Source organism: Terrapene carolina, unplaced genomic scaffold, assembly GCF_002925995.2.
Source record: "Terrapene carolina triunguis isolate 2854851 unplaced genomic scaffold, T_m_triunguis-2.0 Scaffold42, whole genome shotgun sequence".
Classification (NCBI taxonomy): domain Eukaryota; kingdom Metazoa; phylum Chordata; order Testudines; family Emydidae; genus Terrapene; species Terrapene triunguis.
In genome coordinates this window covers 1,959,671-1,986,369 of record NW_020664393.1, presented here as the reverse complement: position 1 = coordinate 1,986,369, position 26,699 = coordinate 1,959,671, and positions in this window count along the sequence as shown.

Genomic DNA, 26,699 nt, shown 5'->3' with positions numbered 1-26,699 from the left:
CCAAATCACTACTGCCCTCAACCAGCAAAGCATGTAGGCATGTGCTTAAACGTAAATGAAGAGCTCCACTGACAACAGAAGAACTAATTGTATGCTTAAAGTTAAGCACATGCTTAAGTACTTTGCTACATTGGGGCCTGAGGACAGCACGCAAGCCGAAGTAAATTCTGCAATAGGACATTACATACAGATGTGCTTTTTTTATGCTTACAAGATTGTTTTTCCTTTTTGCTAGGATGCTGTCCCCACACAATTTTTATCATAAAGATTAGACAATAAATTGCCATTTTCACTTGGTTTTCAGATCTGCTTCTCCCTTTGAGTCCAGGGAAAAGACCAAGGTGAACCCATCTGAGCAACAAATCCCCAAGAAACCATTGCCCTTATTGTTCCAGAGTGCTGAATAGTTACATTAGCATGGAGATATAGACCCATAGTTCATTCAATACATAAAATGCAAACCCAAAAGCCAACAGAGAGATTGTATGTGTTTTTATCCACAGCACGCATAAGACACGATTATCTAATGGGTTTTTGAACTCTTTCAAACTAACTATTCTAGGTCAAAAGACACAAGGTTTAGGGATCCTTTATTTAAAATGGAAGCAGGATGGGATTTCCAAGCACAGTGCCTGAAAAACAATTACACTGCACTTTTGTGATTTCCTGGCTCTTTACAGATAGCCTTGGGCTCTGAGGTACAGTGATGTAAGCTTTATGATGACTCACAGTAGGCTTTTTCAGCCTCCAGCTATCTTGCCCTTCAAGTCTGCAGTACTCTCTCTCTCTCTCTTAGTCTGGTCTGAAAGACATAATTTTAAAACAAGGCATAAGATATATTTTGGTTTTCTATGCCTTATCCAATTCATAAGCGATTTTATTTTCCAGGCTTCTTTTTATGGGTTGTACCGTGCCTTGGGATGCACTGTATAAATGAGATATATAAGAAAGAGCAGATTATATTCTTCTTATATTATGGTCATAGACCTTAATGATTATGAACCCCTTCCACTTGAAATCACCCATCATCCTCTGTACTATGTTTTGACTGCAGTGGATTTTTCCCCTCCCAATAGTAATGCTGATCTCTTAGAGGTGATGTCATCCTTCATTTTTTGAAAAACATTAGCCTCATAACCTCCTTGCTAGCCTGCCGGCCAGTCTCCCTCAGAAAGCAAGTAGGGACTAACTAACACTATAAGCCTGAAGTAACCTGCCATGTGAATAGGAAAACTTTCCTCTTTTTGTTTTGGTTTTTTTTTGGTTATATATTTTTTTCTTTTTGATGGCCAGATAATATTTTCCTGCAAGCTGGCTTCCCTTCACCCCGCACATACCTCTCCCCCTTTAACCCAGGAATATTCCCTTTTAAAATGGAATTAAATAAGGTTATTTCCCCCCCTTAGTGAGAGGGCTTCTTCCTGAAGCCATCCAAGTGTAAAACTGTTCACTAATACACTGGCCTGGATTTGGTTTACAACATATGGTCACCTTGGTACATTGGAACGCTCTTGTTCTCAAATAAGGCAAAGAGTAAAAGTTTCAAAAGTGACGTACACACTTTGGAGCCTTAGTCCTGTTCCCTGGTCTTTCACTGCGTGTTCTTAAGTCACTTGTGACTTTGAAAGTTGTCTCCAAAGCTAAAGCTAGTCAAAATATTTTCAATGTAACTTTTTCCATCCAAAAATGCCATTTGTTGAAACTGAAATGTTTCATGGAAACGTATTGGTTTTGCTGGAAATTTTCTGATGTCTAGCAGGGAATTATTGTTCACAGAGAGACCACACCCAAAACAACCAGTAGCCAGGTGGTTTGCCGGGACTTGAAGCTGGATCTGCTATATCTCATGTGAGTGCCCTTAGCATTGGGCTATTCTGTGGTGAGCTCTTGTTTCTGCTGTGGAATGAAAGGTTTTCACAAAACAGAATGGGTTTCTGGGCAGTCCTCATTGATTTCTGAATCACACAGGAGAATACCAGTTAAATCATAGTAAACAATAAACAATAGCCCATCCCTTTGTAAACAGCCTACATTCTGACTTATAGGCATACCTCATAGTTTCTGCTTTGAAGTACAAGCACCTGCATTTCAGAGACACAGTAGGGCTGATCCAGTTATCCACATGAAAATGGAATAATGGAGAATTTGGAATTTCCAGTCTGGAGTTCAAATATGACTTAAAGTCTTTTCAACTTGTTCATCAGTGGCACAGAATTATTTTGCATCCTGGTTTACTTTTTAATGTGACTCTCTGACACTGCATTCAGTTGAGTCTCCAAGCATTTGAAGCTCTCTCTGTGAAGTGATTGAGGAGCTTTAAAGCACCCTAACTTACCACCAACCCCTCAACTGTGAATCCTCTGAGTCAATTTTGTAATAATTTAGCCTCAGCTGCACATCATCATCTACACACACACCCACAAAAGGAAAGAATGGAGGAGGTGGGACAGCAAAAAGAAGAGGAAGGAAGATTGAGAGAAGACATGGGAAGGGAAAAGAAAAGCAGTTGGTACTATGGCAAATTAGTTATGTTGTATTGAACTGTGAGAGTCTGGTTTACCACTCTGTTACACCAGTTTTACAATGGTCTGATTCCAATGGACGCTTTTTGACATAAATGCTAAGCCAGAACATACCTTGTTATGAGAACACCGAGCAAAAGGGGAAAAAAATAAACTGCTTTATGTATAGAAAGGAACCTGTAGCATGAAAGGATCATCCTTCCTTGTTTACAGAATATTATTATTATTCGGGTCCTGGTTCTTCTTCATAGTTTCAACTCTTCCTCTTTCTTTTAGCCCAGTTTCTACAGCATGATTAGAATGACCGCAGTTGCCCAAACCAGGAAGGGGATTTTTATTACATTAGTCTGATGTGTATAGTCCCTTTAAAGTATATAAGTAAAACAACTCTTAAAGTTACAGAGGCCAATACTATGCAACAAAGTGACAAATCATTTTTAACCCCTTTAGTATTATTACTATACATCATTATAAACTGAGTCTTGGTGAAGTTGTGGTAATGAAAGCTCCAGTGTTCATTCAAACAGAGAAAACATTGTAATGTGCGTAGCACAATTTCTTACAAGCACAAAAATAAATGATTAATGTTAATGTCATTTGCTAAAAATCTGAGTAATGCTCACGGGGGGGAAAATGACTATAGAAACAAGAAGATTAGTGAGACCACATGCAGTCTCCGATACAACATTTTCAATGAATTGTAGCTGGCTCCAAGTACACCTCTACCTCGATATAACATGACCCGATATAACACGAATTCAGATATAACGCGGTAAAGCAGCGCTCTGGGGGGGGCGGGGTTGCACACTCCAGCGGATCAAAGCAAGTTCGATATAACGCAGTTTCACCTATAACGCAGTAAGATTTTTGGCTCCCGAGGACAGCGTTATATCGGGGTAGAGGTGTAATATCAAAATTGTGACATCAGGGAGCTATGTGCATATAGTAAGTTTGATCATTTTTTTCCTTTTAATATTTATGTTGTTCTTCGTATGTCAGGAGTGTGAATTTATGTTTTGTTTTCTAGTAAAGTCAGACTTGAGCTGTACTTATTGGCTGAGGAAACAATAATAGAAATGTCTTTGTTGTCCTATCACTATACAAGACACTGCATGATGTGATACTTCAACCTATCACTGCAGGAAAAGCACAGCCTATAAAATATTAATTTACAGTTCCACAAACAAGGCAGGATATTTAATAACTCCGTTAGCTCAGATCAAAATTCTGTTTCAGAGAAATGGATAAATAAATCCTCCAACGAAAGACTAATTACACATGACATTAGCACTCCAAGAGCCACATCCTGCTCACTTTAGTCATCTGTGTAGCCCCTTTGAAATAAATATAGCTAATCATGAATAAGGCAAGCAGGATGTTACTCTAAATCTATTCTTTATCTCTTCCATTCCAATTGGCTACTAGAAAGTGTGACCACATTAGAAATAAAGCAGGCTGGTTGCAGATACTTAATTTAGATATTTTTTTAAAAAAAGAAAAGCTTGGAGTAAAATTTGGACTCATAAAACCTCTGCATTAATTATAAACTCTGCTCGAGTTAAAACAAAAAACCTTTTGACAACCTGCCACCAGATACCTTTCTGAAGAGTGAGTCGCTGTCGTTATTCCTACAGACCCAGTGCATATGCACTGATCCTCTCCTGCTGCAGCTTTTGTTTTCAGGCCTTCTTTTTTCAATGGTTGCCATAGAGTCTACCAATTATCATATGAAAAGCACACGCACACAAAACCCCCAAAAGCCTGCTGCTAAAGCCATGAACAGTTTTCAGTGTTCATGTAGAAAGGATGGGGGAGGAGGGGGGAATGGCAGGGCGGGGAGACAGAAGTCCTGAGGGATAGATTGTCCTCCCCCACCCCTTCTTTAAGATGACTTGATTATTACTTTAATAGGTAGCATCTTTTCCCTCACATAGTTCATTATGGACACTATTCTGTTTCAATGTTTGAGTCTATTAAAGGTTTCCGCTACCTGTTCCCGCACTCTCACCTTAAAAGCAAGCAACAAAGAGGTTAAAAAAACTAATAAACAAGCCTTCCTTCTTTTAAACCTTTCAGGGAAGGTGACAGCCATTCACTGGAAATAGTGACAATGTCAGTCATGGGGGCTGAGACACCTGAAGAAGACGAAACTTGCATCTATTTACCTTAATGCTCAGAGTAACTCCAGCAGTTTCAGAGGAGTTACTCCAATGGCAAACTGGTGTTATGCAATGAAGAGTCCAACCCCTAGGAGTTGAGAATCCAACAGGGGAGCTGTAGTTATCACTGGTTATGAGGCCCGGGATATTTGAGGAATATTGTCAAAACTTGGTGAGATGAGGTAACACAGTATAGCTACATCAATAGGATGTAAGTAGAGGGTGAAATTCTCACCCCAGGAAAGTCCATGGGAGTTTCAGCATTAACTTCAAAGAGGCCAGGATTTCACTCAAGGACTCAGAAACTGATTGCCTATATCCCTATGCTTTGTGTAATCATTTGAACCAAAGTAAATTGAATGCAAAGTGGATGTAACACACTACTATTCTGTTTCATTAGTGTTTTACCTCCCACTTTGCACTGATGTAAATGAAGTCACAAGATGCACAGCAACAGACAATCAAGCCTCTGATTTTAAGGTTAAACCTGGATGTGGTAGGTCCTGTTTGCTTCTGCCTCTGCTCAAGTCCACAAAGAGCTCAGAGACCTTATTTGCTGGTAAGACACCCAGTGCAGTTTATTTACAATATTGATTTCCACCATCCTTTTACACTCTATAGCCTCACTCCTCACTCAGTCCCAGGGAGCCATCAGTTCCTGAGGCAAGCCAGGAAGAGAAACCTCTCTCACCCTCTCTCATTCTGCTTCCCCCTTTCCCACTTCCTGTGTATTTTGTATCATCTTCCTAATGGCCTAGTTAGCTTTTTAGTTGTCCTCAGCCCATCAATTAGGCACAGCTTTTCTTAATGACGTCTGCTCTGGAATAATTAGACTTGCGGTGACCAGAGTGCTGGCTCAGCTGCTGTTGCCCAGCACTCTGTTACACCCGGGAGGTAGGGGGGATAACATTAATCCTAATTGTCAAAGGTGTATGGGGCTAACCTAGCAAAAACTATTCTCTAAAAGTGTCCTTATGTGGCAGGTTGCAATTTTACCTCATTTGTTTGCAAAGAACTTTGTGCCATTTCACATTTGGCTCAACTGTTCATTGATGACTTTCATCCAGCATTTAGACAAGTATCTTCGGCCACCAACATCATCATCACAACAATGGAACTACTTGAGAGTCTCTCCTCACTCCTTCCCAGCAGAGATCTGCTAGAACCACCTGAACTCCTGTATTGTATGTAAATATTGTTATTTACCAATGAGTAATTCCCAAATTCTTCAGCATGATGGAACAGACACTAAAGAGGCTGGTGATGGGTCATAGCTACTTATTCTAGTCTAGTGTTTAGAAGCTCCTTGTACACATGATCAGCTTTTACATAAATAATGGGGGAGGGAGAAATTCATCCTAGAATTAAAAATAAGGTTTTAAACTTTCCTGCAAAACTGTTGCATTATTTAGCACCATTTTTAACTTGAATTCCAGGGTGGGTGGGGAGCCAAACTACCAATAACCCTGCATACCAGACTTTTCCTTGTACCTGAGTTACTAAGCCCAGGTCTACACTAGCGGGGGGGAGGGTCGACCTAAGATACGCAACTTCAGCTACACAAGTAGCGTAGCTGAAGTTGGCGTATCTTAGGTCGACTTACCTGGCTGTGAGGACGGCAGCGAGTCAACCGCTGCCGCTCCCCCGTCGACTCCGCTTCCGCCTCTCGTGAGCTGGAGTTCCAGGGTTGATGGGGAGTGCGATCGGAGATCGATTTTATCACATCTACACTAGACACGATAAATCGACCCCCGATAGATCGATCACTACCCGCCAATCCAGCGGGTAGTGAAGGCCTGCCCTGAGAGAAAGCTTTTTTCTTGTTCGTACTCTAAGATTAGGATGCTGATGTCAAAGAAGATGCTGCTGGATCAGCATAAGGGGGCCTCACTGAGAACAGAGCTGCACCTACACAGATCTGATCACACAATTGGGACCTTAGGTAGCACTGATTCTAAAGAGACACTAGAGTTCTTGAGATGTGAGATCCACTTCTCATCACTTATCCTGGGTTGTTGATGGGTGTCATTGGCTGGGTTAAAGAAGTGGCCTTAGCCAGGTTCTTTGACTATTAACCTTATCCTGAATAAATAAGTACAATGCAGTATGTTAAAGAAAAGTTAAAATAAGACATTAATAAAAAGTTTCAAAAAACAAAAAAATTGACGTGAGAAAACATTTTATAATATTTTGGTGTGTGCTAAAGAGAACTGAAACAACTTCTGAATTCAGAAGAAAAAGGTGTAGAAGAATGCTGGAGAGTGTACATTTGGTTCAACTTATCACCCACAGATGGTTTAGCCGGGTTTTCCAGAAAGCAATTGTGGAGGGTGGGAGGGCAAACAATCCAGACAAATAACAATCAGAGGATTGGAAGGGACCTTGAGAGGTCATCTAGTTCAGAGCCCTGCACTCCTGGCAATACTAAGTATTATCTAGACCATCCCTGCCATGTTTACCAAATGAAATAAAAGAATGTTAGCACAAAAGAAATGTCTTCTTTAAAAAAGGACATCTAGCTTCAACAAGCTATCTAGAGCCTGTAAATAAACAACATAAGTGGGGGGCTAACCTAGGGTTGAATGTGTCCAGATAAATTGAAGTAAAAGGTTTTAATCTATGTCTACACTAAGGAATAGGTCAGGATAAGTCCCGGTTAGCTATCACATGCTAGCCTACTTTGATCTAATCTTGACCTCTTTTCCTAATCTAGACGTGCTGTACTAAACTGGAGAGACAAGTAGAACATATAGGCAGACAGCCAATAGGATGATAGGAGGGAAAAGAAGAGCAGAAAGCAGGGATAAAAGTTAGTAAGAGATTAGGAAAAAGTGAGAAGGAGAGTAAAGAGGAATGATGAGATACAAGTGTGCAAGGAAAGAGGAAAAGAGCTAGGGAACAGGTAAGGAGAAAAGAAAAGGAAGAAAATTAACATATTCAAATAGGGGGGAGGGGGAAGACTGGGAAGGAATAAGACAAAATGGGTTATAGGCAAAGAGAACCAAACAAGGAGAATGATAAAATTAAAAAGAGCGAGAGAAATTTGGAGGTGACACGGATGAATGTGCTGGAGAAATGGACCAGAGTATGTGAAAAGGGTAAGTGGGCCAGTGTATCTGTAGATAGGTGAAGTATTAGAGACAAAGTGAGTTTTATCAGACCAACTTCTATTGGCGAGAGAGAGACAAGCTTTCAAGCCACACACAGCTCTTCTTCAGATCTGGGAAAGGTACTCAAAGCATCACAGCTGTGATGAAGAGCTCTGTGTGGCTTGAAAACTTGTCTCTCTCACCAACAGAAGTTGGTCCAATAAAAGGTATTACCTCTCACCCACACTGTCACTCTAATATCCTGGGACTGATGTAGCTACAACTACTGTACACTGCATACAGAGAGAGAGAATGTTAACTGTAATATTGGTACTGTATCTAATTGTATTTACTGACAATGGGTAAAATAAATAGCTATGGTATCAATTTAAAAATGTATACGTAACACTAAATGACAGATCATGTGTGAGTAATGGGCTGTAAACTCAGAGTGTAAGCTGGGCTAAGAAAACACCCCTCCCTCAACCCTATTGATCCAAAATATACTAGAAGAAGACAGTGCAAGAAGGGTACCATCATAGGAGTCCTCTAATGTTTGCAGATATGTTGCATGAATAACCATTGAATGAGTCCATTATTGAAGCTTTTGGAAGAATAGTCCATGGGAGGTCTCTTATTCCAATGGTAGTTACTTATAGGGGATTATCCTAAAAGATTTACTCCCATCTTCCTGTTTCCAAATGACATTGATAAATAAATTGGTGTCCACAGAATCAATTAGTTATATTAGCCTGTTTCTTTCCACAGCCACCAGGGTAGTCTGAAAGTCTCTAAGGAGGAAGGAAAAAAAATCTAGAATTTTTATTTGGTGGCCCACACTGGAAACTCATGTTTTATTATTTACCGAGATTAATATTTTAAAGGAATACAGTTAAATTCTAAATCAATATGAAGTTTGTACTTCGTACAGGAAACTTTATGGATTGCATTATTGTTAAAGATATTGATGAGCAATAGATCAATGATCTCCGTCAGGGCTGGATATTAAGTAGACATAACTGGAGCTTTTTATTTATATTTCATGTTCTGGTTACATGCACATGAGTCATCCTTAGCCCTGGTCTACACTACGAGGTTAGGTCGAATTTAGCCACTTAGGTGGATTTTATAAGCAATGCGTCTACACAAGCAACCCCGTTCCGTCGACCTAAAGGGCTCTTAAAATCAATTTCTGTACTCCTCCCCGGCGAGGGGAGTAGTGCTAAAATAGACCTTGCTGGGTCGAATTTGGGGTAGTGCGGACGCAAATCAACGTCATTGGCCTCTGGGAGCTATCCCAGAGTGCTCCAATGTGACCGCTCTGGACAGCACTTTCAACTCCGATGCACTAGCCAGGTACACAGGAAAAGCCCCAGGAACTTTTGAATTTCATTTCCTATTTGGTCAGCGTGGCAAGCTCAGCAGCACAGGTGACCATGCAGTCCCCCCAGAATCGCAAACGAGCTCCAGCATGGAGCGAACGGGAGGCACTGGATCTGATTGCTGTATGGGGAGAAGAATCTGTGCAGGCAGAACTCCGATCAAAAAGAAGAAATGCTAATATATATGCCAAAATCACACAGGGCATGGTGGAGAGAGGCTACAACAGGGACACACAACAGTGCGGTGTGAAAGTCAAGGATCTCAGGCAAGCCTACCAAAAGACAAAGGAGGCAAATGGTCGCTCTGGGTCAGAGCCCAATACATGCCACTTCTATCATCAGCTGCATGGCATTCTGGGGGGGACCCTACCACTACCCCACCACTGTCTGTGGACACCTGCAAGGGGGAAGTCTCATGCAACATGGAGGAGCATTTTGTGGATAAGGAAGAGGAAGAGAAGGAGGAGGAGAATGCGCAGCAGGCAAGCGATGAATCTGTTCTCCCGGCAGCCAGGACTTTTTCATCACCCTGGAGCCAATACCCTCCCAAGGCGGAATCCCTGACCTTGAAGACGGAGAAGACACCTCTGGTGAGTGCACCTTTGTAACTACAGTACAGGGTTTAAAAGCAATAGTGCTTAATGTTTGATTTGCCCTGAAGGCTTGGGATGCATTTGCAGCCAGTATAGCTACTGGAAAAGTCTGTTAACATGTCTGGGGATGGAGCGGGAATCCTCCAGGGACATCTCCATGAAGCTCTCCTGGAGGTACTCTGAAAGCCTTCGCAGAAGGTTTCTGGGGAGGGCTGCCTTATTTTGTCCTTCATGGTAGGACACTTTACCACACCAATCCAGTAGCAAGTAGTCTGGAATTATTGCAGCACAAAGCATGGCAGCGAATGGTCCTGGGATTTGGTCACATTCAAGCAACATTCGGTCTATATCTTTCTGTGTTAGCCTCAGGAGAGTGATATCATTAATGGTCACCTTGTTGAAATAGGGGAATTTTTGTAAGGGAACAGTAAAAGGACCCCGTTCATGCAGGGCTGTTTGCGCTTGGCTAAAAGGGATCATCCCTGAGAATAGCCATGCGGCGGGGGGAGGGGTGAAGAGATCATCCCAAATAGCTACGCGGAGGGGTTGGGGGAGAAATATGCTGCACATCCACCCAAAAAATGCAACCCCTCTTTTTAAATGGCAAACCCAACCGGCATTGCTTGCTATGGAAAAGGAGGGCGCTGCAGTTTGAAAACATTCCCACATGTTATGAAGGCGTTAGAAGCCAAACCCGCATACCCTTTGGCTTACCAAGGCTGCCTGGAAACTGAATTCTGTTGCCCAGCTGTCTGTGATGTGTCACCATACCGGCAGGTGCTCAATATAAAAGGCAAAATGCAACCTTGTACCTAAAGCACATGTGCTGTCCGCTGTGAATTTCTTGATACACTGTGAAAGAGTCTCCCTTTTGTTCTCAGAAATGTATCATCTTAAATTTTACTCTCCCTTTTTATCCCCCCGCAGGTGCAAATGTTTCTATACTCCCCCATCATCTCCGTCCTGAGGTTATCGCAGATTAGAAGGCAAAAAAAAAGCACTCGCGATGACATGTTTTCCGAGCTCATGCAGTCCTCCCGCAGTGACAGGGCACAGATGAATGCATGGAGGCATTCAGTGGCAGAGATCAGGAAAGCATTAAGTGATCACGATGAGAAGAGGCAGGATGCAATGCTGAGGCTAATGGGAGAGCAGACGGACATGCTCAGGCGTCTAGCGGAGCTGGAGGAAAGCCAACAAGAGCACAGACCGCCACTGCATCCACTATACAACTGCCTGCCCTCCTCCCCAAGTTCTATATCCTCCTCACCCAGACGCCCAAGAACGCATGGGAGAGGCTCCGGGCACCCAGCCACTCCACTCCAGAGGATGGCCCAAGCAACAGAAGGCTGTAATTCAAACTGTTTTGATTTGTAGTGTGGCTACAATAAGCAATGTGGCCTTGTCCTTCCCTCCTCCCCTACCCCACCCAGGCTACCTTATCAGTTATCTCACTTTTTTTTAATTAATAAAGAAAGAATGCATGGTTTCAAAACAATAGTGACTTTATTTCCTTTGCCAGCTCTGATCAAAGGGGGGAGGGTGGTTGGCCTTCAGGGAATTAAAATCAACAAAGGGGGTGGGTTTGCATCAAGGAGAAACACACACAACTGTCACACCGTAGCCTGGCCAGTCATGAAACTGGTTTTCAAAGCCTCTCTGATGCGCAGTGCACCTACCTGTGCTCTTCTAATCGCCCTGGTGTCTGGCTGTTCAAAATTGGCAGCCAGGCGATTTGCCTCAACCTTCCACCCCGCCATAAACATCTCCCCCTTACTCTAACAGATATTATGGAGCACACAGCAAGTAGGAATAACAATGGGAATATTGGTTGCACTGAGGTCTAACCTAGTCATCAAACAGCGCCAGCGAACTTTTAAACGTCCAAAGGCACAATTTACCACCATTCTGCACTTGTTCAGCCTATAGTTGAACTGCTCCTTATTAATTCCAGGCTGCCTGTGTATGGCTTCATGAGCCATGGGAGCAAGGGGTAGGCTGGGTCTCCAAGGATAACTATTGGCATTTCAACATCCCCAACATTAATTTTCTGGTCTGGGAAGTAAGTCCCTTCTTGCAGCTGCTCAAACAGCCCACAGTTCCTAAAGATACAAGCGTCATGCACCTTTCCCTGCCATCCCACGTTGATGTCGGTGTAACGTCTCTTGTGATCCACCAGTGCTTGCAGCACCATTGAGAAGTACCCCTTGAGGTTTACGTACTGGTTGGCAAGGTGGTCCGGTGCCAAGATAGGAATATGTGTTCCGTCTATCGCCCCACCACAGTTAGGGAACCCCATTGCAGCAAAGCCATCCACTATGACCTGCACATTTCCCAGAGTCACTACCCTTGATAGCAGAATGTCAATGATTGCATTGGCTACTTGGATCACAGCAGTTCCCACAGTAGATTTGCCCACTCCAAATTGATTACTGACTGACCGGTAGCAGTCAGGTGTTGCAAGCTTCCACAGGGCTATCGCCACTTGCTTCTCAACTGTCAAGGCAGCTCTCATCTTGGTATTCCTGCACTTCAGGGTGGGGGAAAGCAACTCATAAAGTTCCAGGAAAGTGGCCTTACACATGCAAAAGTTTCTCAGTCACTGGGAATCATCCCATACCTGCAACACTATGCGGTCCCACCAGTCTGTGCTTGTTTGCTGGTCCCAGAATCAGCGTTCCACTGTATCAACCAGCCCCACCACCGCCATGATGTCCCAATTGCCACATCCCGTGCTTTCAGGAACATCTGTGTCCATGTCCTCCTCACAATCGTCCTCGTGCTGCTGTCTCTTAGCCGAGTTCTGCACATACGGCAGTATAATGCACGAGGTGTTTACAATGCTCACAACAGCAGCGGTGAGCTGAGCGGGCTCCATGCTTGCCGTGCTATGGCATCTGCATGGGTAACCCAGGAAACAAGGTGCAAAATGATTGTCTGCAGTTGCTTTCACGGAGGGAAGGAGGGAGGGGAGACTGACGACATGTACCCAAACCCACCTGCAACAATGTTTTTGCTCCTTCAGGTATTGGGAGCTTAACCCAGAATTCCAATCGGCAGCCGAGACTGCAAGAACTGTGGGATAGCTTCCCACAGTGCACCGCTCCGTGAGTTGATGCTAGCCACGGTAGTGAGGACGCACTCCACCGACTTAATGCGCTTAGTGGGGACATACACAATTGACTGTATAAAATCGACCTAATTTCATAGTCTAGACATACCCTTCGTTTTTTCTTTCTTGTCAAAGACTAGTGTTCCTGTATTGGCCATTTTTATATCTTGGCTATTTGTTGCCATTTGAGCATGACAGAAAAAGACTTCAGATTTCAGCACGTCTGTATCCCCAGGACTCTTAACTAACCAGTCAGAAGCTCTTTGCAGCCTCCAAGTGTTTTTGATTGTGCCTACAGTCATAAGCAGCTGGAGACAAGATGTTTCATGAAGGCAGCACAAGCTGATGCTGTGGTAACACAGCACCATACACAGAGAGACTAACAAGAAAAATGGACATGGAATTCTGTAATGGGCTTCATTATCTTAGGACCAGTTGCTCTATTTCTTTTCTCATGTACCCTCATCCAAATACCATTAAAATCAACAGGAGCCTCACCCCTTTATCTGAATCAGAAGCATCCTTTTTAATGGTACAAACCTAAATACTTTAGGGCTGATGGACCAGCATGAAGTGTGGAAGTTGGTAAGGGTGAAATTTTACCCTTACTAAGTTGCAAAAACATTTCTATATCCCTAATTTTGGTTTTAGCCTTCATTCATTCTGAGCACCATTATTTCCTCAGGTCATGTGGTCTTTAAAATTTGATGCATTCTAACATCTCTGGAGAGGCAGCTGAAAATAAGAGCATCCTTTTTTCTGACACCATGTGTTCAAAGGATGACTCACTGATGACTGACCATCATTAGAATCCAATCATCTCTAGAGACAGACCACTGACTTGAGGAGGATCACCCAGAAGAACATATCAAACGTCTCAAATGATACCAGTTTATTCAGTGGATGCCAGTGCTATAAACTTTTCTTGAAGAAATCTGCTAGTTAATTTGTACCTTGCATTAAACTGCAAGAGATTCTAGGTCACGTAACTAGCAAGATATGGAGCTTTTTTTTATATTCTGTATATGCCTGATAGCATTTATTACATCTACAATGGAATTCAAATATCTTACCTGAATTTTATGAGTCATTGATAAATATTGAACTACCTACTCTCACCTATCACAAGGCAGACTCTTTGATGTGCACTGACAAGGGAACACTGAATGAGCTTTATACACCAACAGTTTCGTGCACACTCGCTGTACACGTGAGTATAGAATTGGAAAACTGTCCTATGAAAGAGAGTCCATAACTGATCAATAATCTTATTCTAAAAGGTAATTTGATGTCCTTATTTGGTCTCTTTCATTGTATGCATGTGAAAATAGCCACACAGACAGTGCCAAATAGGTTGATTTTGTCAGATTTGTTGGTTGTGAGATGAACAAATAACTGCCTATCTATATGTACATACATGCAGTACCTGTACAAATCTACATATTAGGGCCATGTATGTGAGTTCTGCAAGAATCTTTATAAAGCATCACATCCCTTCCCTGTAATGCCAGATGCCATAATTAACATGAGCAGGAGGTTACAGAGTTCAGTGGCAGCTATAAATATATTTTCTGTAACTAAAAAGGTCACAGTTTTAAAGTCCATCATCTTGGAAGTTTCTAGCACTAGACGCAAGCACCATTCAGCTCTGGGAAGCTGAGAATCTCTGCTCACTAATGCAAATCCAATACCTCCCACCTGAGGCATGAAATAAGACAATATAGCTGCAATGTTTTTATTGGTGGTGTAGGACTGAATTTTGCCCCTCTTGGGCAGAACGTAGGGGTAATGTGAGGAGAAAATCCACATCTGGAGGAAGAAGGAAACATTTCTCTGGTGCGTGGATTTAATTCTATTTTATTTATTTAGTTCCAGCTGCCTGAAGCTGTTCAGGGGTTTGGAATGTTAAAATAAATCCCAGGAGAGATTGATTAGTTAGCAGAGGGCCCATGAAGTGTTCAAAGTTATATGATAAATCCACCGATCATATGGTTCTGCAATTTCACTCATTATTATCAGCTTGCCATAGCAGAGAACTCCTTTCCTCCTTTCTTCTCTCCCCAGGAATGCAAAAAAACTTGTCCCTATTGCCTCCATTTCTCCTCTTTAACCATATCTCCATAACCTCCTCTTCTGCCTCCTGACTCTTCCAGCCAAACCTGGCTCCTGGCAACTTTTAGCAACCCCCTTGCCTCCTTTCCCTAATTCAAACAGTAACATGGCATTGAAGCCTAACCCAAGTACACAGCTTACACAGCCCACTGCTGGAGGGTTTGCAAGGTGTCCGTACCTCTGCTGTCACCAAACCTTGCTCAGCAGAGCTCGGTTTGGTGACCTCTCAGCAGAGCTTCATGCTTTTAAGAGATGAGGCAGTGGAAATATAGCCCTGACACTCCAACAGCACACACACACACCCCTTCATTTTACACTAACAAACTAAGAGTGTATACAATTACTAACCAACGAGTCATCTAATACTGGAACTATAGCTCTACAGTGCAAAAGGACACTTTCACAATAGGCTGGCCCTGGTGGTCAGGCAATATGCTCAGGCTCTGAAGGGATGAACGTGAGATGCACACCATGTTACCCGTGTTACACTTCAGTGTAACAGTCTGCAGTTGCGCCTGCTGTGCATGGCTGCCGGAAGGCTACAGCAGAACCAGCCACAGTGCATCAGAATTTGGAAGAACAGAAAATACATCTGAATCTTTGCACAAAGAAATGATGCCTCCAGCAGCAGCACAAAGCTGGGCAAGAAATGAACCCCAGAGAGGGCTTCCTCTCTTCTCAGCACCAGCAATTATTGTGTGCAACCCCCCTCCTGGGTGCACCCCACATCTCCACAGCGAGGCCACGTGCAGGCCCAAACCTCCTACATCCAGCTCATGGGAGGAAGAAATTCCCAGTGCTTAGAAACTTGCCCACAGCAGCTGGGCCACAGTGGGAGGGAGGAAATGAGGCTTAGCTGGGGCTTCCCCTCTTCAATACATCTCTGGACATGCAACTGTATAGGGGAAGCACCAGGTCATGTGGTCTCAGGAGCAGAAATATTTCCCAGGGAAGAGCCAGCCTGGCTGTACAGAGGAACCAGCAGCACATCCTCACAGCCCCTGGATACCAGTGGTGTCATCTAATTAGCTGCAGTTTTCACTCTGGATACTCTTTTACTCTGCTTATTAGCTCTGTGCTCCATCCGCCTTCCCAACCTCTCCCTCACAGGCCCTTATCTGCCAAATCTACTTCCCCTGCTCACAATACTCTAAATGGGATAGAAGGAAGGCAAAAAATGTAAAGCCCTCAACTCAGTCCTTGTGTCTTTCCAATTAACTAATCCCTTCTTGTTTCCTTTCTCACCCCACCCCTACCTCATTATAGACATGTATTAAAAAAGAAACCCCGACAACCTATTCATCCCCAGTATATAACCACCCTAAAAATATTAATGTGACATTTGCCAAGATTTGGTCTTAGTTAGGACCTATATGTGTTCGGGTATTATAAATAATAACGCAGAAGTTCTTGCTGGTGTTAGCTTCACCAGCTTCTGATGATCAATTGGCAGCAGTAGGCTTAGTTAAAGGACTGGTAGGGACCAAAGGTGACATGCACTGAAGAAAGCAGACTGCACTGGGGGTCTGCAATGGGTGAAGGTTGACTGTAAATTAGCATCCCTGGTTTACGATTTAGCCCTAATGGTAAAATGAACAGCAAGTCATAGTAAGGACTGATTTCAGTCTGCAGAGAAAGGTCTGAGAGCACATTTTTTTAGTCTGATCTTATTATGTTGTCCCTGGTTTCTGACAATGACACCAGCATCAACATCCTGTATCTCCCATGTACATCACCACACTTCCTTGAATTCCAGAGAAGCTCTATGCCACCTGAGGTTTTCCACTCAGGGGTTGGCTGTGCCAGCTTTCAGGTTGTTTTATATTGCCAGAGTTGCTGGATTGGGTCCCAATATATGACCCTTTAAGTGAAAAAGCCATCTTTCCTAAGCCTTTTGCATCACTTGGCTTCTGAAATCTTTCCTATGAACTGATTGTAAGTAATTAATAAGCAAAAATATTGTTCTGACAAGGGAAATAAGCATTATTACCTAATAAAGGACAGAAAAAAAGAAAGATGGCTGTTTACAATATTTTTATTTTTATGAGGCACAGTCACAGGATCCACTCACTGTTGCACATCTCACTGTGGCGGGGTCTGAGGATTAGCTTTCAAGTCACATACCCCTTTCCAAAACACCTCATCCCTCCTCACTCTACAGGACTCTCAGTGCTCTCTTCATGGCTTGGCCCTCCGGACAGCTCTTTATAGTTTTCCTCTTCTGGGGTATCAAAGTCCCACTGGATCTACTGTCCACATGCCATTTCAGACCGTCTTCCAGTCCAAAGCCAGGTCCTGTGCCAGTGGCAGGTGAAGGAATCCAAGCCTGCCCACTACTCCAGGTTGCATTCCAGTGACTCTATGTCTAGTAACTATGGTCTGCTTACACCCAGGCCCTGTCACTATTTCCCTGGACTCCTTCTTACTTCCTTGCCCTATCCTCTACCTCCCTACATGGGTTTTACCAGCCTAATTTCCCTCCTCAAATGGGTAACTATAGGCTACCTCTCTCTTTGACTTCTTGCCAGACTCTGTAGCCCCTTCTCTGAGGGAGTGACTACCAGCTACTTCCCTACAGCCCCCTGCTCTTCTCAGCCTGCAGTCTTTTTACAAGCTCAGCATGTCCCTGCACAGCAGGGCTTTGTCATCAATTAGCCTCTGAGGCCCTGACTCTCCCACAGGTGCAGCCTATCAGGTTAATTGTCCTAACAATCTGCTTTGCCTTGTGTGGGGTGGACACCCCATCACAGGCACATAGGGACATCCTGATGATTAAGGCCTTCATGATGATGTCCCACAAAAATTCTACTCAGTGTTACATTAACTTTCTTCCATTAAAATAATCACTATAGCAGACAAAGACCTGTGCAAATTGTAGCTTTGGTAGCTTGTCATCTCTTTCAGAGGTGGGCTGGTAATGTCCATCTGTAAGAGTCTGACCACAGGCAGCACTAAAGTATTGGTCAATTCGCTAAGGTGATTGCAGACACAAGATAGTGTTTGTCTGGATAGTGAATCCTATTAAACTAGAGACAGCAAAGGACCTGAAAGAAATAAGTCAGTAAAAGTTATCAAAGATAATGCCTTTCCCTACGCATAGTAACATTTTGCTTGTAGTGCTACAGGAAGCCTGATAAGTTGTCTTGCTCGATGACACTCAAACCCAACCTTGGGAAAATAAAGTTACACATAGAGGTGAGCTATCTTTTCTCTCTGGAAGATTCCAAAGTTCTTGTGACTGATAGGTCTTCTCAGGGGGGATGCTACAATTTCCTATTCTTTCCTCCTTGCTGTTCAGTATGTATGTGAGGTCAGTGGGGAAGACAATGAAGCAGTTTGCATTACGCTGTGTGATGCTGACAGACCAGGTCAGATCAGGGCCACAGGCCAATTCACGTGTGTATTAGTATAGATCAAAATGAGTGTAAATGTAACAGTGTATTCAGATGTTTAAACTTCATGAAAACCAGTGGAATGTTACTTGTATTGTTGTCACTCATTTGTTCCTGTTATAATGTAATGGCAAACATTTACATTGTGTATACTCCTGTAACTAAATAATCCATCAAAGAAATCTTGTGAAATACTAATGAAGTACTTAAGGACTTTAACAGAAAATGCTAAATTCAAAGCAAGTGACTATTATGTAGGAGGGTCTAAAGTCAAAAGAGTGAGTGCGTTCCTCACTCACCATCATCAAAGGAAAAGCCCAGATGGGTAGAGACACTGTCAACTTGCTTTCTGTGTGAAGAAACTATAAATTTGGATTCATGGAAAGATCCTTTACCTTCGACTGTTTGGACTCTTACAGGGAAGGTACCAGATGTAAACCTGAGATCCCCAGAGACAATCTGTGTTACCCTGAAAGACTTTTTGGAAACTGGCAGTTCATTACATCACTGCCACCGTTTGGAATTACAAACTATGACTTACTTATCTGTTAATATATTTTACCTGCTTTAACCTTTCAGTAACTCTCATTTCTTTTTCATACCTAATACATCTATAATTAGTTTACTATAGAATTGGCTGCCAGCATGGTCTTTCATGTAAGATCTAGGGTACAATTTATCTGGGGTAAGTGGCTAGTCTCTTGGGACTGGGAGAAACCTAATGTGGTGTGATTTTTGGTTTAAATAACCTTTTATTACAAAGTCCAGTTTGTCTGGGTGGTAAGACAGACTGGGAAATCTAAGGGGACTGTCTGTGACTCCCTGGTAAAACTGGTATAGTGATCCCGGAGTTCACATTTGTTACTGGTTTGATCAAATCTACTTATAGAACACACCACCAGCTTGGGGAATCTGTCCTGTTCTCTGACAGTCTGCACTGAGAGAGGCACTCACAGTTGTGAGCCACCCCAGACAGTGTGACACACTACCATCAGTACAGTCATGACACTCAGCTGGGTGTCTCTTCTTCATTTTCTCTGAACCATGCAGCCCTTTACCTTTCCCAGTGTCTAACTAAACCTGGGTCTGGATGAGAGCTAGCTGGCTGAAGTTCAATCCAAACAGGCTGAAGTGATGTTATTAGAATAGAGGAAACATCCAGAAGTTGAGATGAGTCACTGAAGTTAATATTTCCTTCTTTAACACAGAGTTTTGTTCAGTAAAGATCATAGTCTAGGATCCCTTGCTGCCTTTTTTTTTTAAGATGATTAAGTAGTAGTAGAAGCTAACAGAAAATTTTTTCTCTCTCTTTTTGGCAAGGAGACTACAATTCTTTGGATTTAGATCTTGCCACATTCATTCTTGGCTTTTTTTTACCTCTCCAGATTAGATTACTGCAGCATGATTTACTTGAGGTTACACCTGGAGACCTCTTGAAAACTCAGTTAATGTAGAAAGCTGCTTTCTAACCACTTGGTTGTGTTTCTCACAAGGAGGTACACACCTGTGCTCCACAGTCTGCTCTGGCTTCCATATTGTTTCCAGATGCAACTCTAGGTGCTGGTCTTCACCTATAAACCCTATAAAGTTTGGCCTCTAACATCCCTGAAAAAGATGATCTCTACTTGTGTTCTATCCTGAATGTTGAGATCAGGGGAGATATTCAGCCTAACATCCCACCTGGTTAAATATTTGGGGGCTGGTGGCAGTTCATGTGCACAGAGAACTCTGGGAGATGTATTTTGTAAAACTAATAAATAAACCAATCAAAACAAATCAAAAACATTTATACACCTGTATTTTGGGGAACCTGAATGTAATTCAATCCTGGCTTTGATTTTTCAAACTTAGAGCCAGTCATTGAGGTTTTACAGAACTAAAAGCAAGCTTGACTTCCACCCATTTTCCAGTTTTACCTATCTACAATGGTAATAGGACCAAACAAAACTAATTACCCAGAGGTATCCTTTCACCAGCACCCTCAAACAAACAAAACAAAACAAAAACCAGCACTGTGAGGTATGAATAACTGGAACCTGAATTTAAACTGAGTTTGAATTTGCAAAACTAAATCCCAACGAACAAAGTTTTGCAAAACTAAATCCACCTGGGGTTTCTCCCACCCTCACCTGAGTCCTGCTCCTAGGGTGACCAGACAACAAGTGTGAAAAATCGGGATGGGGGTGGGAGGTAATAGGAGCCTATATAAGAAAAAGCCCCAAATATTGGGACTGTCCCTATAAAATCGGGACATCTGGTCACCCTACCTGCTCCTGAGAAGTGCTGAGTGTCTGCAGCTTCCATTGACTTAAATTTAACCTGCTGGCAAAGATAGCATCTCAGGGGATGGGAAATGCAGCATAGAGAGATTAGATCATTTCTCTCACACTGCCTCTATCTTCTATCCCTTGGCCCCCAAAAGATATCCTGTAATTTCTTATGTTTTGTAAATGGTTACAGATAAAAATGCATAATAAATGTATAGGACAACCTAGCAGCCCTAGGCCCATTCTTCAAATAAGGAAAAGAAAGAAAATAAATGAGAAGTTGGTTGCTTGAAAAATAGTCACCATCTGATTTTCCTAACTTCTATTGTCAGACTTTTTCATTCTTCTTCCTTTTAGGGACACACTTTTCTTTTCTCTCCAATCAAATTTATGTACAAAATGCAGAAGCTAAACCTGTGATTGAGAGGAACTAGCTCTGAAATGTTTCCTCCTGTTCCTAACACACACAGAGACCTACAGACAGCAGCTAATGTGTCAAGGCAGGGTCAACTTTATTCCTCAGTGTGAATGCATATATTCATGTGTGACCAGAAAATCAAGACTTAGTACAATGTGAAATACATTTATTATAAGGCGATGGGTTGGGGGGGATGAAGCAGGGATGAGGTGGTTGGGGGGAAGGAAAGCCAATTGGCTATTTTTGCAAAGAGATAAGAAAATAAAAACATCATCCAGACATGCAGTGATTTAGAAGTAAGTAAATAATACCTGGCCTAAATCTCTCCCTGGCTTCCAATGCTGTTGCAAAGTGTCAGCTCTTCTTCTGCATATCTGCTAAGTACATTTTTTTTAAAAAAGGCAAAGAGTAAACTTAATCTTGGAATCCTTAAAAAGTCAACTGTGTATTTTTCTAGCTCCTGGTACAGCAAACCAGGTTGCCATGGGAAAATGGGTCAGAGCAGTGAGCAAGTCAGCCTGTGTAACTGAAATCAGGCTCCTAGTGCAGTGATAGCAGCAAAGGCCAGACCAGACAGTAATCTACAACTGAATCTAGGTCATTGGGATTCTTTGAAGCTGCAGATGTCCATGTGGGACCCTGATCTCAGACAGGGCTCACAAAACCGTCATGACAGCTGGGCTTCTGTTTAATGGTTAGAATGTATTGCAGTAGCTGCTGCTTTGTCTCCTGCAAGAACAATTCATAATTTTAGATTTTTCATTAAATAGATATATATATGCAGTGTTTGAGTGTGTACACACACACACACACACTACAGTATAGAAAATTCTCAGTAGGTTCACTTCCCATGTTCTGGGCACCAATTACATGAATTAACATTCACAATACAAATTATAATATCCAAAAGTGGACTATACATCCCATTCAAAAGAACACATAAATATGCACCAGCAAATATAATCAGAATCTTCCCTCCCTCCCCCCGCACCCATAGCATATGTAATGAACCCTCAGCCAAACTCCCTCCACAAAAGCCTAGGAAAAAAGCAGTTCTTTGCAAAATGCGCACAAAGTTTGATAGACTTTCACACATTAACATTCATTCATTCCCCCCCCCCACCCCCATGCATATACTGCCTCAGTTTCCTATGTGTAAAATGGAGATAATAGCAATTCCCTAACCTCCCAGGCTGATACAAGGATAAATACATTAAAGACTGTGAGGTGCTCAGATGCTACAGTAATGGGGGCCATATAAGTAACTTAGATAGTTAGAGCATTTTTAGGGCTCTAGTCAAAACATCATATGCAAGGCCCATCTAGGTTCCTCTCTGCAGAGTAATAATAACCCCACCAGATGCTTCCTGCCTGTGACATCCCTCACACTGTGGCAAGCCCCTTACAACCAATACCTGTTTAGAAGGTATGTATGCATGGGTCCCAGAATGAGCAGGGCCAGCTGCCTAAATCACATAGCCTTGAGGCCACCACTAAGAAAAAGCAAGGTCCTTTCCCTCAAAAGCTTGCATTTCAACTCAGACCAATATGGTAGGAACAGTTCAAAAGTCAAATGGGTGAAGGTATAATCGGCAAGAAGACTAATGCCTAAATCTATAGTAGGCACTAAAATATATTCAAAGAGGCTATTAATTAATTTATAAGATCATATTTTAATTTAAAATAACTATATGAATGCACAACTATTTTTTAAATTAAAATATGTTTATATTATAAATTCATCAAGAGCATCGTTGAATAAGTTGTCTGATTTTTTTTAATAAGTTCTAATGCTCACTATATATTTAGGCATTAGTTCTCTCGCTAGGGTGACCACGGGTCCCAATAAAATTGGGACTGTCACGATATTTAGCTGTTTGTCCCACATCCTGACCGATGTACGGTTGGGCGCCATTTGTCCCGATATTTGTTACGGGGCTGGATTGGTCACACTAGCTGGTGGGGAAGTGACTAGCAGGACCCTGTGGCCCCTAGGCTGAGGGACGGCCAGGGGGGTCTCCGTGAGCTGTGCCCGCCATGAACACCAGCTCCGCAATGGGAGCTGTGGGGGCAGGGCCTATGGGCGCGAGCAGCGCACAGACCCCCCTGGCTGCCCCTGACCCTAGGAGCCAGAGGGACTTGCCCGCCGCTTCCTGGGAGCCACCCAGGGTAAGTGCTGCCGGGACCCCACCCCCAAACCCGGCAGGTCCCTCTGGCTCCTAGGGTTGGGGCGACCAGAGGGCTGTGTGCACTGCTCGTGCTCAGAGGCCCTGCCCCACAGCTCCCATTGGCTACAGTTCCCAGCCAATGGGAGCTGCTGAGCCAGTGCATATGGTGGGCACAGCCCGCGGAGACCCCGCAGCCTAGATGCCAGATGGACCTGCCAGCCGCTTCCGGGAGCTGCCCCAGGTAAGCGCCACCCAGACCCCGACCCTGCATCTCCTCCCTCTGCACCAGCCCTCAGGTAAGGAGGCGAGCAGCGGGTGGGGGGGACAGCCAGGGTCAATGGGGCATGCATGGCATGGCCAGACACACATTGGTCTGCCTGGCCCTGTGCTGCCAGCATGCTCCTTCCTGTTGTGGGCGGACCCATGCCGCACCACACAGCTCCCTCACCCGGCACCCCCTGGACCTGCTATGTCCAGTGTCCCCCTGCACAACTCCCCCACAACAAATGGACAGTGCCTTGCACACCACCACCCCTGCCCACAGCCCCACCACAAATGCCCAACACTCCACACAAACCTCCCACTCCCTAGTTCCCCAATACACACAGATCTCCCGCTCCCCGACTACCCAGTGCACTTCCCCAGAGCCCCACTACCACAACTACATGGTGCCCCACACAGACCCCTACTGCCCAGCGCCCTGATACACAGAGATCTCTCCCACTACCCAGCACTCTCCCAACAGACCCCCCACTGCCTAGCACCCCGAAGCACACAAACCTCTCCCACTGCCCAGCGCCCTCCACCCCTTCACAGCCCGGCAACCCCCCCCCTCCCCAGACTTCCCAGACACTCACTCCCCCATGTCCTGCCCTCTCCCCTGGCTGCACTCACCGGCCCTGCTGGGAGGTGAGGTGACTATCAACTGGGCTGAGCCAGCAGCAAGGCTGGGTTGAAACTGGAATCATGCGCCCCTGCCCCATGGCTTCTGCCGGGGGCTGGAACTGGAGCTATGAATCCCTGCCCTCTGGATTGTGACGGGGGCTGCAGCAGGGGCTGTACGCCCCCCTCGCAGCTTCTTAGGGCTGTGCGCCTCCCTTCCCCATGGCTCTGGTCAGGGCTGTGGCGCCGCCCCTTCCTCGCCCCCCCATGTGTCCTGATATTTTACTCTTGTGATCTGGTCACACTACCTTTCGCTGATCATATGATATGATTATACACTTGTTTTTTAAATTAAAGTATGGAGAGAGAGACAGAGAGAAGAAGAAGAATGGGCCTGATTGTTAAATTTAGATTGCAAATGCACATGCAAATTGTGCGAACAATTGCATGGATCATTTGTCCAGAATTACCATGAATATGTAAGCAAACTGTGTAACTTTGTACAAATGGCCAGTTGCATCCATAAATAACTTGCAGAGGCCTGGTTGTATATGCAAATTAGAGAATGTGCAGCTGTATACACACATACTAACATATTTGTGCTCCAAAAACATAAATAATACAACAAATGAAGAGGAAAAAAAAGAGGTAAAGCGAAAGAAAGAGAGAGAGAGAGAGAGTAGGTAGGGCAGATTAAGGAAGGATTAGTCTTCTGTAACTAGATAAACATGTTTCTTCACTTAAGCTATAGTTGATATGCATAAAAGGAAAGAATAAATACCTCAGGCCTTATCTGCCTTCAATGTACAAATAATGTATATTTCCTTCACTAATTTCCACAAAAATTGGGCTTAAATCCATCAGTCTTCTTCCACCTGATTATTCAGTGATATCTTAACAGCTCTGATAACCTATGTGAGGCAACAGAGTGACTGAAATATTTGTCAAACAAGCATCTTCTTGTAAAGTCAACAAACACTACTTTGTTCAAAGAATCCTATTGAGGACAGCAGCCAAATGTATTAATTGGTGAAGCACACTGCATATGAGATACGTGCCTAAAGTTCACCAGAACACACTCATTTAGATATCCCCAGATATAGTTTTAAGATCTACTATTTTGTTGATAAAATTCTTTTCATTCCTTTGATGCCTAAATAGCCAACTCTGCAGCATCACAGAAAGCACTGGCCAGGCATACAGCCTTACCTGGGGGATGTGTTTCTAGTACAATCAGAATTACAAGCCTCAGCAAAAAACTTACAATCTGATTTCAGGAAAATGGATTATGGAGGAATCTTGCTGTTAATCTTGCTGTTAATCTTGCACCTACGAAAAACTGCACGTACAACTTGGGAGAGGAAAATTAGTAAAACATGGAAAAGAAAATAAGTGTTGCATTTTGTAACTCTTAAATAATTCTCATTTCATGTTTGCAAACAGCTCTTAGCCTTCCTGTAACTACAAAGCAGTAAATCACGAACTCTGGGGATTGTATAAAAGTTTACAAAATGAATGATTTGACTAGATTCCAGGGAGTGAGGAGGGAGGGACAGATTTACAGGTATAAAAGAAAAAAATCCACGGAAGTAAAGCTGGCAGACAAATCCTATGTTGTTATATAGCCCCACATTCCACTGTTAAAGGGCCATGAGTTCATAATAAGATGTCATTCTCTTTAATCTGGCCAAACAGGCACTTTATGGAAGAGAGCTAATGAACTCTGCAGCATAAAGGAGGAGGTGAGGTATTTAGCACACCTCTGTGTCACACTCTATTGTCTAACCAGTGTGGAGCAGATGTTGACTAAAGGAGAAGATTCAAGTAAATGCTATCTGCTGAAAATTCCCTCTTTTTAACTGATTTCTCCCAGGATGAAAGTGTTTTAAACTGCAACAAAAAGCATAACCCTAAAAAATGACGGGCCAAATCCTGAAGCTGATACTCAGGTTTCACTCAGTCCTTACAAACATCGGTCAGATTCTGGCTCGTGTGGCTGTTTCTCGGGCATTCAGCAGCTCTCAGGATTTGGAAACAGGGGAATTTTGCACCTGGAAGAACTTCACGAATTGGTCTGCTGAAAATAGAAAAGATGGAATTTCACAGAGGTCTTTTTGAAGATGCACATACACCCCACCTACTCGCTAGATTGCCAAATACATATTTTCTTAACAATGACCTTGGAGATTCCACCAAAGTGCTGGGAGTTGCCTACTCACTTAGTCTAGGGTGGATATGGGCTCTTCCCTTGTTGACTGACAACCAAGGAATGTCATAATTGCACAATTATTTCCTCTAACCTCTTCAAATACTGCTGGGAAGGGGAAAACAAATATCTGCCGCTCTCCCTGGAATGTGCTAGGAAGGGGCCAGTCACTCAGCCTGCAAAAAGGATAAAATCCCCTTTCCAAAAAAATGAATTCCTTGAAAAGCAACCTGGAGATACCCTCCAGCTCTTCCTAACTCAGGCAGATGTCATTTTAAATGATCCTTTAGAGAATTGATTGCAGAGTTCATCTCCCCAATTGTGATCGCATAAAACATTTATATCAGAGTGAGAATATCTTATTAAATTATCAGTTGACTCACACATCAAGGATGAC